Genomic DNA, 11,773 nt, shown 5'->3' on the forward strand with positions numbered 1-11,773 from the left:
TAAGAACCCAACTGGTGGAAGTCCTGCTTTATTTATTTTGGCTAAACATTTTACTGTGGTAAAATAAGTATAAAAGCAAATTGGAGGAGCTTTCACTGTCTTAAATTACTGCAGATCCTAAACTCTTTTAAATCACGAGCTAATTTTAAAAGGCTATTTGCTTCTTGCATTCAAAACCATTAAGATTCTGATATTTTTAATTGGGGTTTTCTGCTGTAAAACCAGAAATCTATGTGTCTACTCAACTGTCTTGCATTTCCACAAAAACAGTGCTGAATATAGAGCAGCTGGTGGTGATGTATCTGTGCAAACATAGCCTATCTGGATTTGAAGTGGCCAAGTGTATACCTGAGGGACTGGTTTCTCTTGGAGGTTGAGGGGTGGAGAAGAGGTACCAGGTGGTGGAAACAGAAGAAAAATTGAAAGAAAGAAATGTTGCCTTTGCTTGGTTCTCCTGTGGGATCTCAGAGCCCATGCCTGCCTGTTTCAGACCAGGGGCTGACACCACCTCGCATGTCCTCAGCACATGCTGTGGTTGGCTGGGTCCTGACTGTCCTTGAGTGAGTCCATTTCAGTCTGCTCAGCTGCAGCTGTGTCATTTCTCTAAGTCTTTCCGTGTTCGTTGGAGTAATGGCTTGAACTTGACTGTTTTACGTTCCAGGTACTACTTTGACCTTTGAGCTATAACACCAGCCCAGTGATTATTCAGCTTCTTTTATGAAGAGCATTAGTGGCAGCAGGAACAAGTGCATCCCTGTGCAGTCTGGTGTTCTCAGTGCTCATCTAGGTGTACGAACATGGCAGTATAGGGCTTGGACATAGATCTTTTGTTGTCCTGTGTTAGCTGTGACTGGTTTGATAATGCAGGATTTCATGCAATCCCAAAGGATGCCATAATCTCTGGGCTTTATTATTATTAAAAATCATTTAAAAGATTTTTTTTTTGTTTGTTGCCTTAAAACGTGCATGAAACTCTGTAGTACTTACCATTTCTAAATGTGAAATGTCTGAACAAAGGAGTTTAAAGCAATATGTGCAGGCTGCAGTTTGGGAAGTTTCATGGGGAAAATAATTCCTGCAAAGAAAAAGTCTTGGTGACCAAAGCTTACTCCAGGAACTGCAGAAATGTGTGCAAAGCTGAGTCAGGTAGAGTTTAGACCTAGCTAACCAACAGTCCCCTTCAGTGTGAAAGACAGTGTCTGTGCTTTTGATTGCACATGCAGAGGTTGATTTGCTTAGTCTTTTCATGGGTGAATACCCAAGGCTTGCTGATTACAGCACAGGAATGAGATCTCCCATTTACTGTCAAATTCTTACCATAAAAGTGCTAGCCCCAGATGTTATTTCCTAACAATCAGAACTGCTGAAACGATGTTTCTGTGGCACTGCTTTTCAGAAGTATTCTCTTCTGAATCATGTTTTTTCCTGGACATCCTGGAGGGCTTGCTGTCCATTTCAAGGACACCCCCTTAGATGAGGTATTTACAGGTTACTGCAATAACAGACTGAAGCATGGGTAGAACAGTTCTGTGCTTGCTATTTTTGCTGGAGGATTCCCCCAGAACATGACTTTGATTTCCTCTTTGGCAGAGTGGAGGCAGCTGCTCTGAAATCACCATGCTTGCTCTATTCAAGAGCTGCGGGACCACTCTGATAAACCACTCTTCAGGATAGCGGCAATGGAAGCAAAGATGGTAGCTGTGAGAGAAGTTCAGCTATGCAGTACTAAAATCTTGCAGGCCAGTGGGAGACTAATGTGTCACACGCTTCCAGTTTTGATGTGCTAGTCAGGAAGAATGCAAAGGATAAAGATCAGTGGCAAAGTGTGGTTAGGTGGATCAATAAACCACAGAATATTTCAGATTCTGGAGCAGTAAGAAATGGTACAACCAGATATGGAAGGCACTGGAAGGGCAGGTATTCAAAGCTGGCTCCTAGAAAGACCAACACCTGGGGGCTGCTCATGTGCCTGATTGCTTGCACCAAGCTGAAAGGTTAAAAAAAAAAAAAAAAGAAAAAAAAAGAAAAAGAAAATGGTCTCAGAAAGCTTCAAACTGAGTTGGCATGGCCCTGAAAAGATGGATGGGGAAAGAAAGAAAAATGAAATCTCAGCACATCCTTGAAATTATTTACTATGAAATGAGATCTATCTTTGCTTAGGCTTAGCCTTTTACTGTGTGGGATGACCAAGTAAAAAGCTGTTAACCTGAAATATTTCATTCTTTCCCTCTGCCCCGTTCTTAAATTAACTCTTACTGGTGTTCCAACTTTAAGCATATCTCTAATGAAAGAAGGTTGCTATACAATTTTGCATCGGTCAGATTCATTTTGACTTGATGGACCATACATTGCTTTCTGTGAAGAAAGTAGATATCCTATCTGTGACTCATTATATCAAGGGAAGGGCAGCAATTTTTAGGTTCTACACCTGTAATCATTGTATTCCAGTCCCAGGAGGTGCTGATCACTTTCAAGGAGGAAAGAATCATGCTAGGATGATCATCTGCTTTGTAAGAGTCATCAAGTGTTCAGGAGCATTTATGCTTGCCAGCCTTTACTAGTAAAGCTGGTGCTTAGGGCAATAGATACCAATTCAAATGAAAGGCTCTGGAATTTTGTGACTATTACTGTGATTTTTAAGAGAAAATAACTTTAGAGGAAAATGAAAGCTGCTGCTCTATCAGCTGGGATGCCGAATGACATTTATGCAGTTGCAAAAGACTAGAAGCTGTTGGACTGTTGTGTATGATATGGTTGATGGGTAGTAGCTGAATTGGTAATGCCTCAAGCGGAATTTTGTCTCTAGAGCTCTTTAGTGAAACCAAAATTTACCAGAACAAAAATCTTCAAGTCCTTTGGTGATTGTACTAATTGGATGTTAGAGAGGAGGCTGATTGAGTTCACATGCATATCACAAGCATATTGTAAGCAGTGAAAGTTTAATTCACCATGCTGTTATCACATCATCTGTTTCAGAAATCACTGGTCTGTTTTCACATTAGACTCAAATTCATGTCTTAACATTTAGTCTGTCAAATAGTCTGGAATCTGGATACTGCTTTCAAGGCCAATGCAGATGGAGTCTGGACCTCCATGCTCACCACCTGAGCAGAGTGCTGCTTGGTCTGAGAACGGTACCAGCATAACACAGGCATTCACCAAATACGAAAAGCTGTCCCTCGCCCTTGCACAGGGGATAGACTGGAGAAGGGGAACGGAGTGCTACCTAAACAATTCTTTCCTGATACTGACTGCTTCTTTGTTCACTAAGATCATTGGAGGCATCGTTCACACTGCTCCATAAAGCTGGAAATCCTTTGGGTATCTGCCCGTTGATTTCTGGTGGCATGCATCCCTGTTATGTGTGTTGGACTAGAATCATTAGCAGTGGGATCCATTCTGGTTGCGCACACATGCACATCCCTATCCCTTTTCCTCATGAGCAGAGTGGTCCTGCTCATGTAAACACTTGTACTGTTTTCCTTTGGCTGCACTACAATAGACAGATGTATGTAGTTGTGCTTTCTTTTTTCTTTACTGGAGTTCAGCAAATAACCTTGCTTGCATATGAAATTGAAAATTGACTGTATACTTTGGAACCAGAGTGCCAGTTGAATGATGATCTCTAAACTTCCAAGTTTGAAAAACAGCCTATTGTGTTGTGCTTCTGCATAACTGCAATATTACTCTTGTGTTCTGCTACTTACGCAAAGAAGTCATCTGCTTTGAATGAGGATTGGGCTAGAGGCCCCATATACACTCAATGTCTTCTAGACCTTCCAGCCTCCAAGAGTATCTAGAGAAGCCCATCAGAGTACTCTAATGTCTATTTGGCACTAGCCACAGTAACCATTCCTCTTGTGCACAGATGAAGCATCAAAAGTGCCCAAAGTTGCATGCATGGTTTGCTCATCCTGATGTTTGTGGTCCCATATTACCACTTTTTCTGAGAGGAAGCCTCTAGCACTTTATCTACACCCTCTACATTTGAAAGCATCTTGGAGTCATTTCTCTGAACTCACCTTTGCCACTGTGTGTCTGGCAACTTTTTTATTAACCTGACAAGGCTGAAAGGAACTTTTAGTTCTTTCAGTTGGGGTATCGAGTGAAGAAAATGCAATTCTTTGCACAATAGTCTACTTTTAGTGATCAAATCAGGTGGCCAGTTTGCATCTTCATATGGAGCTGCATCCCTATAAGAAAGACCACAGGATTATACCAGCCTGCGCTATGTAAATCCCAGTGTACTGGTACCGGTGGGCAAGGAACCATTTCCAGACAGCTTTTGGAGCCCCACATATAGCTTCATAGATGGGATGCTTACAGACTCTGCTTTCTGCAGGGTCACAGATTACCAAAACATGGGTCATCTTTGCCTTCTGCTGAGGACTGCTTCAAAGACCGTTTGCCTTTAGTGCTTAAGGTATCTCTGCCTGTTTGTGTTTAGGTGTGAGAGGCTTAGAAACTTATGTATGCTCCATCAGATACTATTTAATGTAATTCTTTGATCAGTAGCCTTACATATGGTGGCACCTGCGGGATGAAACAATACATTCAAAGAACAATAGTTTCAGATAAAAACCTTTCTTCATGCACCCTAGTTGGAAGAGAATTAGTTTTAAGCAAAATCTTCTTTTAAAAAAAGTTTAATGTAAAATTTTCACTTTGTCAAATTAATTTTCTGTGAACTGGAATAGAAAATAAGATTTTATTTGTTTAAAAAAAAATCTTTTCTATCTGTCTTACCCTTGCTGCTTAGGTCTTTCAGCCCAGAAATCCATGGTAGTTTTCCATAATGCTTTTCATACTGGCTTGCTTTGACTATTTTGTTTATTGAATTTCTGATTTAAAATCTGTTTTCTTATTGCTTTCTCTTTAATTTTCTCTTCTTTTGCAGGGCTGCATGTAGGTAAACAGAGTCCCAAAGCTATTCTATCCTAACTTCTGGTATTTTATACATATAAAACTTCAGGGCTGATAGCAATGATACCTGGGATTATTTATGGGTTTTCATAAAAAAGAAAGAGGAAAATACAGAACTGGATGACTTCTTCCTTTCCCTTTTCCCAACCCCCTCCCCACAGAGGAGTTTAATTTTAAATGATAAATGTGGAAATTAGAGACCGTCGAGAAAATCCAATTTGGTGAGGAGTTTTAAAAATCCCATAATAAACGCAGAGTGAAATGTATGATTTAATGCGGGGCGCCAATGGCTGCTATTATGTGCTATTAGCAAATCGGGGTTGAGAGTGAATCTTTATCACTTGGTGAGTGCGGGCTGGGCCTGCCTTTCCTTCTGCTATTGATTTGTAGCCGCTTGTCATAATGACATCGGGAAGCAATGAATGGAAGATGTGCTTTTGATAGGATTGAAGGGGTGCAAAGGGGGGAGAAAAAATTCAGCAAGTTTTCTATCTCTTCTGTCTGATTAAATTTTTTTCTTCTTTTAAGAGCTTTCACATTCCAATAAAAATGCTAAATCAGCTCTGAAGCAGAATTGTTAGGGAGTAAATAGCTAGTCACATTTAAAGGAGGAAAAGATCCGACTTCACAGCTCTAACTTTACAGCAGTGGATGAATCTAAAGCATACTTCTGGCTTCATGAAAATGATAGTGGTGGGTGGTGAGGGTGGTTGAGAGCTAGGAAGGAGCATCTGCACTGATGGCTGTGTACACAGCCAGACCCAGACAGGTATTGCGTGCTGGTGTGTGCACAGGATGTGGCTAATCAAAATGCATAGCAATTAAATGTCTGAAGTGTTTTTATTTAAGGAAAGAAAAGGAGTGTATGTTTCTTAATCTCTGAACCAAAAATGCCTGAAAATGAAAAACCCAGACTTCACCTTATACCAGCGAATAATAAAGGTGTGCTTTGGACCTGGGAAAGGAAGATTTTTGTCACTAACTATAGTGTTTCTCACCAGAAGTCTAAAACAAACTTTGATTGAAGAGAGTATAATTGCTGCAGTGTTTGGAGAACACAGTGTGCCTGTATTGAAGGTATACTGGAACACAAGAACGGGTTTGCTCCCAAACCAAATGCCTGGTGCATGTGGCGAACGAGCCAGACAGAATGTGTACGCAGGAGTGTACCTGGGTGTGCATCTACATGTGATGGCTCCTGTGGATTTGCATTTCTGATCGGAAGACCCATGCCGTTTCAACTTGTTGCCTCCCCATCATTCTGCCTTCCTGGGAAGGGAAGCCTGGGCAAATTTCGAGGAGCAGAATTCCGCTTTGAGTTCCTTTGTATTGAAGTCCCTAGCACATTTCTGTTAGGATTTCCTCCTTTTGTTTTGGGTTTGGCAGGGAGGTGCTCCAGTTTGCTCTGCTGAAGACCTGGAGGCTGGGTAAGGGCTGCGACTCTGCTTTTCGATTCCTCCCTTTTGGCCCAACTGGTCTCAGCTCTTCTTATTTACGGAAACCTTCACAGGGACAGCTGAATGAGCATGGTTTACGGGGCTCCCTGTCAGAGTATGAAATGGCAGATTAGAAATCAATGCATGGAGTCCAAGTGCCTACTTCATCATTCAGGAGAAAGAAATACAGTATTTCTGCTGTGAGCCTTGCCCTCATTAAAATCAAATCCTTTAAAAAAAACCTTTAAATTAAAACAGTGATCAGCAGGGGTGGGGAGAATTTCATGAAGAGGGAGTCTTCTGGAGGAGGACAGGCTGAAGGCAATGCACAGATGAAATACGATGTTTACCCAAGGTGCTACCCATTGCCTTTGCTGGGCCCTCAAGGTGTGTGCAGAGCCTGTGTTCAGAAAAGTCTGTAATCTTGTGTGATCATAATACGGCCATGATGAGAAGCTGGAAACGTTTTGGGCAGCGGACCAGAAAGAGCAGGTGGCGGGAGGTTGCAGGCTGTGCTTCCAAAGAGCAGCCTCCAAAACGGGGCCGGCACCTCTGTGCTGGCAGCCGGCAGGAGAAGGGCGCTGGTGCGGGGCAGGGCAGGGCGGGTGCTCCCGGCGGGTCTCTGTTTATTGTGTTGATGTCTGGACTTTCAGGAGCAGAGAATTGCGCTTAACCACCTCTCTTAAGCTGAGTTCTTTATATCCCACATATTTTATTATAATTTAGCAAGATCAAAGTCTGATATGATGAAGACATTTCTAGTGTCTGACTCTAGGAAAAAGCATGGGGCAGTTCGTCTGTTTCTGCCTGTAAGTGGTTAGCTTCTTATTTATTTCTTCTGACTTTCCAGCAGAAACTTACTAGCTAGTATTTTGAAATACACATTAAAGACTTGTAATCAAACAAAGCTATTAATAATTAATTTTTTCATCTTTCCAAGCAAATTCATGTTTTTCCTTATTTTAAATGGCTGTTCTTTCTGATAGGTTGCCCTAATGCCTTTGTGAACTGTGCTGAAAGCAGTTTCTGTCTTCAGTAAAGATGGTCTTATTCCGCTTGAAGGAATAACATCTTATAATAATATCCACCATTTGCTACTGACTCCGGTGAGACCAATGCCAAAAGCTGTTCATCTGTCTGACACATCTCCCAGCATTCAAATCCACACCTGCGCAGCACAAGCCTGAGGTGCTCAGCAGATGTCTGCAGCCTGGCAGACCTCTTTGCCAGTTGGCCACACCTGCAAGCTTGGGTAAACATTTCACTGTAAAAACTGCTTGTAGAAAATGTTTTTTTGCTTGCTTATTTCAGTTCCAGAAATAGAAACCAGAATCTCAGTGTAAACCTGTTAGGATTTTTTTTTTTTTTTTACCCACAGGTGGTCAACAACATCTAATGCTCAAACCTTCAGATTCTAGTTCAGATTCTTTTATCACTTTGGGAAGAAAAGTCAATTTCTGTTCTTTATATCGGAAAAGAACATGGGCTGTTCAGCTGCATGGCGCAGCAGCTGGTTTTGCAGTGGCAGAGCACTGTGAATCTGGCATTCCTGGATGCTCTTCTCGGATCTGGGGAGGGAATGCCAAGTGCTGTCTGGCAGTGGCTGGCGTCAGCGTAACCAAGCACTGAGAATTAGCAGATTCCTTGTCAGAGGCTGGGTTAACAAGGAATCTGCCATGGTATCAGTGCTCATGCTTGCAGCTGTACTAGAAATGGCCTTGTGCAACCTCTGGCTTTATTCACTTTAACTGGTGTGGCAGGTGCTGGTCTCCAAAGAAGGGGAATCAGCTAGGTGGTGTTCCTGAAGATGTGAAATAAACAGAAATATAAATAGTAAGAGGAAGAAGGGGGGGTTGTGTATGATGAGGGCTAGCGCTCATTTTCCTTCAAAACGAGCATGTCTTTGGGGGTATTGTTCATTTTCTCACCAACTGGAACCTTGCTTCAGTTCAGCTGCAGCGTATGGAGTTTGAGGACAAGAGTATTTAGTTCAGCAATCCACCATCTCTTTTTGGGGTTTCTGTGGTGGTGTTTCCAGCAAGACTGAACTGCAGGCATCTCTAGGGAAGATGAGCCCCCATGAGTTCTGGGGGGACCTGGTCCCAATCTGCAACTTGTTTGTTTTTGACATACCTAAGGCTTTGGCACAGCTAAGTAAGTACTGCTGAAGAGCTAATGGGCAGAGTGCAGAGGAAGTGATTGAAAAATGCATGGTGAATTAGGCTGGCACATAGACTTTTGATTCACCCTCACAGACTTTGGTATAACTGGAAATATTCTAATAGGTATTAAGGTTGCACAGTTAACTGTCCAAATGTGAAGAAGTGCCTAAAAAGGAAGATGCTCCCACTCTGTCAGAATCTAATTATGCTTGCTTACTTTTACAGCCTATTTTAGGACAAATCTTTCTCCCATTGAAGTTTCTGGCAGAGCTCACATTACTGTCAAAGCTGTAGGACAGGGCTGCAATGCTCTCCTTGCTTTTCTGTCACTCTAGCTTACAACAGTCTCAGTGTGAACAGAATTTGCACTCAGATATGGCAGTAATCTCCAAGAACACTAACTTTTTCCTTGCCTCCAACATAGTTCCATTCAGCACTAGCAGGGAGTAAGACCTAGGACTTGAGTAAATAGTTGAAAACTTATGTGAAGGGACAGTAGCATATGCAAACAGGCTATTTTCATCGTTTCTGAGCACTGACTATTTATCTTTCCTACTTCAATATTAATCTTGCTGGTTGTGGTTGGCTGTTTTTATTGGTGAACTTTAAGAAAAGAAATTGCTTTCTCTGTTCTACCCTGAACTAGCAGAGAGCTGCCAGAGGAGAGAGTATACCTCCAAGTGCAGCAATGGAGAGTACAGAGACCACTGCATACGTGTTTCTGGAACCGTGTTTCAGTCCCTCAGTGTTTTAAAGATTATATTGTACAAGCTTCCTGTGGAGACTTTGCCACATTCCGTAGACGAGTTCATTACACCCAATATGCAACGCAATCTTCTTTCATTTAGAACACAAGCAGAACATGTTTGTTTAAAAGCAGCCTCCTTCCTCTCTACTTTGCGTATTGAAAATGTAGTTTATCCCTCTACCCTTGATGATTCCTAATAGATCATACCAAAAAGCTCATTGTTAATCTCTTCTCTACCCTGCTAATTTTCAAACTGTATCTACCAATGCTAGTATTAAGGCTATTAAGAGAAAAGGAGCAAAAAGAAAAGTTGCAGACAAGCTTGTAATTCATAAGGTTAAGAATTAAATAAATTTTAGAGATGTATAACTTGCCAAGTAAAGATGCTAACTGTAGACATAGCAGATATAATAGCTAGTGATGAGATCTAGTGATGAGATCAGATATAATAGCTAGTGATCCAAGCCTTTCAGCATCTAGTAGAGGTACAAGACGATTTGTCTTCAACAGCAATGGGCTGCTTGCTTAGGTATGTGATACAGGAGGAAAGTATTTTATGGCAAATTGTTAAAACTAGGCTAGAAATAATTGTGCTATGGTCTCCTGTCTGTTTTCTCTGTTTTCAGATATAAGCCTGTGCCAAGCCTTACAGGCTGCTATCCTACCGGAGGTAGTTACAGACTTGCCACAGAAATTCAGTGCGATCTCTTGATGTGCCTTGTGCTGCTTTTTTGCTACAGACAAAGTAGAGAGAATTACCACCTGACCTGCTCTTGCTGAAGTGTCTGTTGACTATAAATCACAAAGGGTCGGACTCTTTAGGAATCCATCTCGCCTCTCGAGAGCAAGTAGTTTCAGCGTGCTTGTACAAACAGAAGAGATTATTTCTGCAGGCATGAATGAAACTGAGGGAGTCCTATACCAAATGGGAAGTGCTATTCTGGACCAATCCTTAGTGGCGTTTGATAATAAGATAACATGATTCTCGTCATATAATAGGAAGTAAATGGAAGTGATGAACCACCCTTGGAAAGCTTTTGGTGCTAATGCAGTATTGCTTCTAGAACGGTTGCTCCTGTGATACTTCCAAAAAGGTGAATCAGCAAAAGTACAACAGGCAGTATGCCAAGCTGTTTGCTGTCTTGTCCTGTTGGCTTTTACATGCAAAGTTTATGATAGAAGTAGACGAGGCTGATATAGCAACAGCTTTCAGATATGAACAGCTACTGCCAAGGGTAAGGGAATCATGCTTTCTATGTTAAGAATTAATGGCTTAAACAGCAACTGGGTTAGGCCAGCAGCCCTGAACCTGTAGTCTGTGGACCCCTGGGGTTTCTTAGGAGGCTCTTTGGTGCATCTCTGTAACTGTTAGCAGACATGTGCTTTTTCCAGTTAAGAATTAATCATATTTTTTTTTTTTTTTTTTGTAGATTTTGTCATCTTTAGGAATCACGCTGAATGTGTGCTTCCAAGTTTCTGAGTAACCAAATCTGATTAGACCTGCTTTGAGCAGGTGGTTGGACTAGATGACCGCCGGAGGTCTCCTCCAGCCTAAATTATTCTATGATTCTGTATTACACGTTTTCTGAGAGCTCAGAGAGATCTTTCTGCAATGTGGCAGGGACAGGCTAATTTCAAGCCTTCTCTCTCTGTTTTGTCCCAAGAGTACTGGGGTTATGTGGCCCCTGGCATGACTCTGAGCTGCCTCAGAGCTGACCCAAGCTGCGCTAATTTCTAATGACTATTTAGATCCCTGTAGGCTGAGACCTATTAATTCTGCTAACCCCTTCCTCTGTTGTGTAACAGGAGTGAGGTAGCACAAGTCTAGCTTGACCTTCTCTGTATTTTACTACATGTAAAATAAATAAACCAAGACTGGGAATTAAAAAAAAAAAAAAAAGACCAGTAAAACCTGGTCATCTTTAAGTTGAATGAATTATTTGTACTAGTAAGGCATTTGAGGAGTTAGCTTATTTATGTAATAGATACGGATAATAATTCTGAAGAATTTATAAATGTAAATTCTGAAGAGAGAAATTGGTATTTTTTTCTAGTAGTTTCTTTGCTGGTAGCTAGGTGGGAGAGAGGAAGAAGAGTTAGCACACAGTCATCCTCAGCCCTTATCTGGGACCCCACATTTGCTATTGCATCACTGTCCCTCACTGGTCGGTCTATCACCCAAAGGGTGAGGAAGTTATGATTACACTGTCTCCATAGGGACAACTGAGGCTTTAAATGTTTGCTATCCCCCTCATTTTCCTTTGCTTTGTATTTTATGAGTCTGATGTAAGCCTAGACAAAGAAACCGCCAGAACTGTAGTGGTAAAGTAAAGCAATGGCAGAGTAACTCATAGCATAACTTTGGTAAGGCTCTGTCAGAAACTGAAGCTGTGGATTATCTGAGCTGTTTTTCCCTCTGCTCTTTTGTATGCTTTTCTTTGGTTTAAAAGGGGAGGAAGGGAGAGGGGACTTTAATAGTCAATTCTAAAATTGGTTCTCCTCTT

The sequence above is a fragment of the Rhea pennata genome, chromosome 13, assembly GCF_028389875.1.
Source record: "Rhea pennata isolate bPtePen1 chromosome 13, bPtePen1.pri, whole genome shotgun sequence".
NCBI lineage: Eukaryota > Metazoa > Chordata > Aves > Rheiformes > Rheidae > Rhea > Rhea pennata.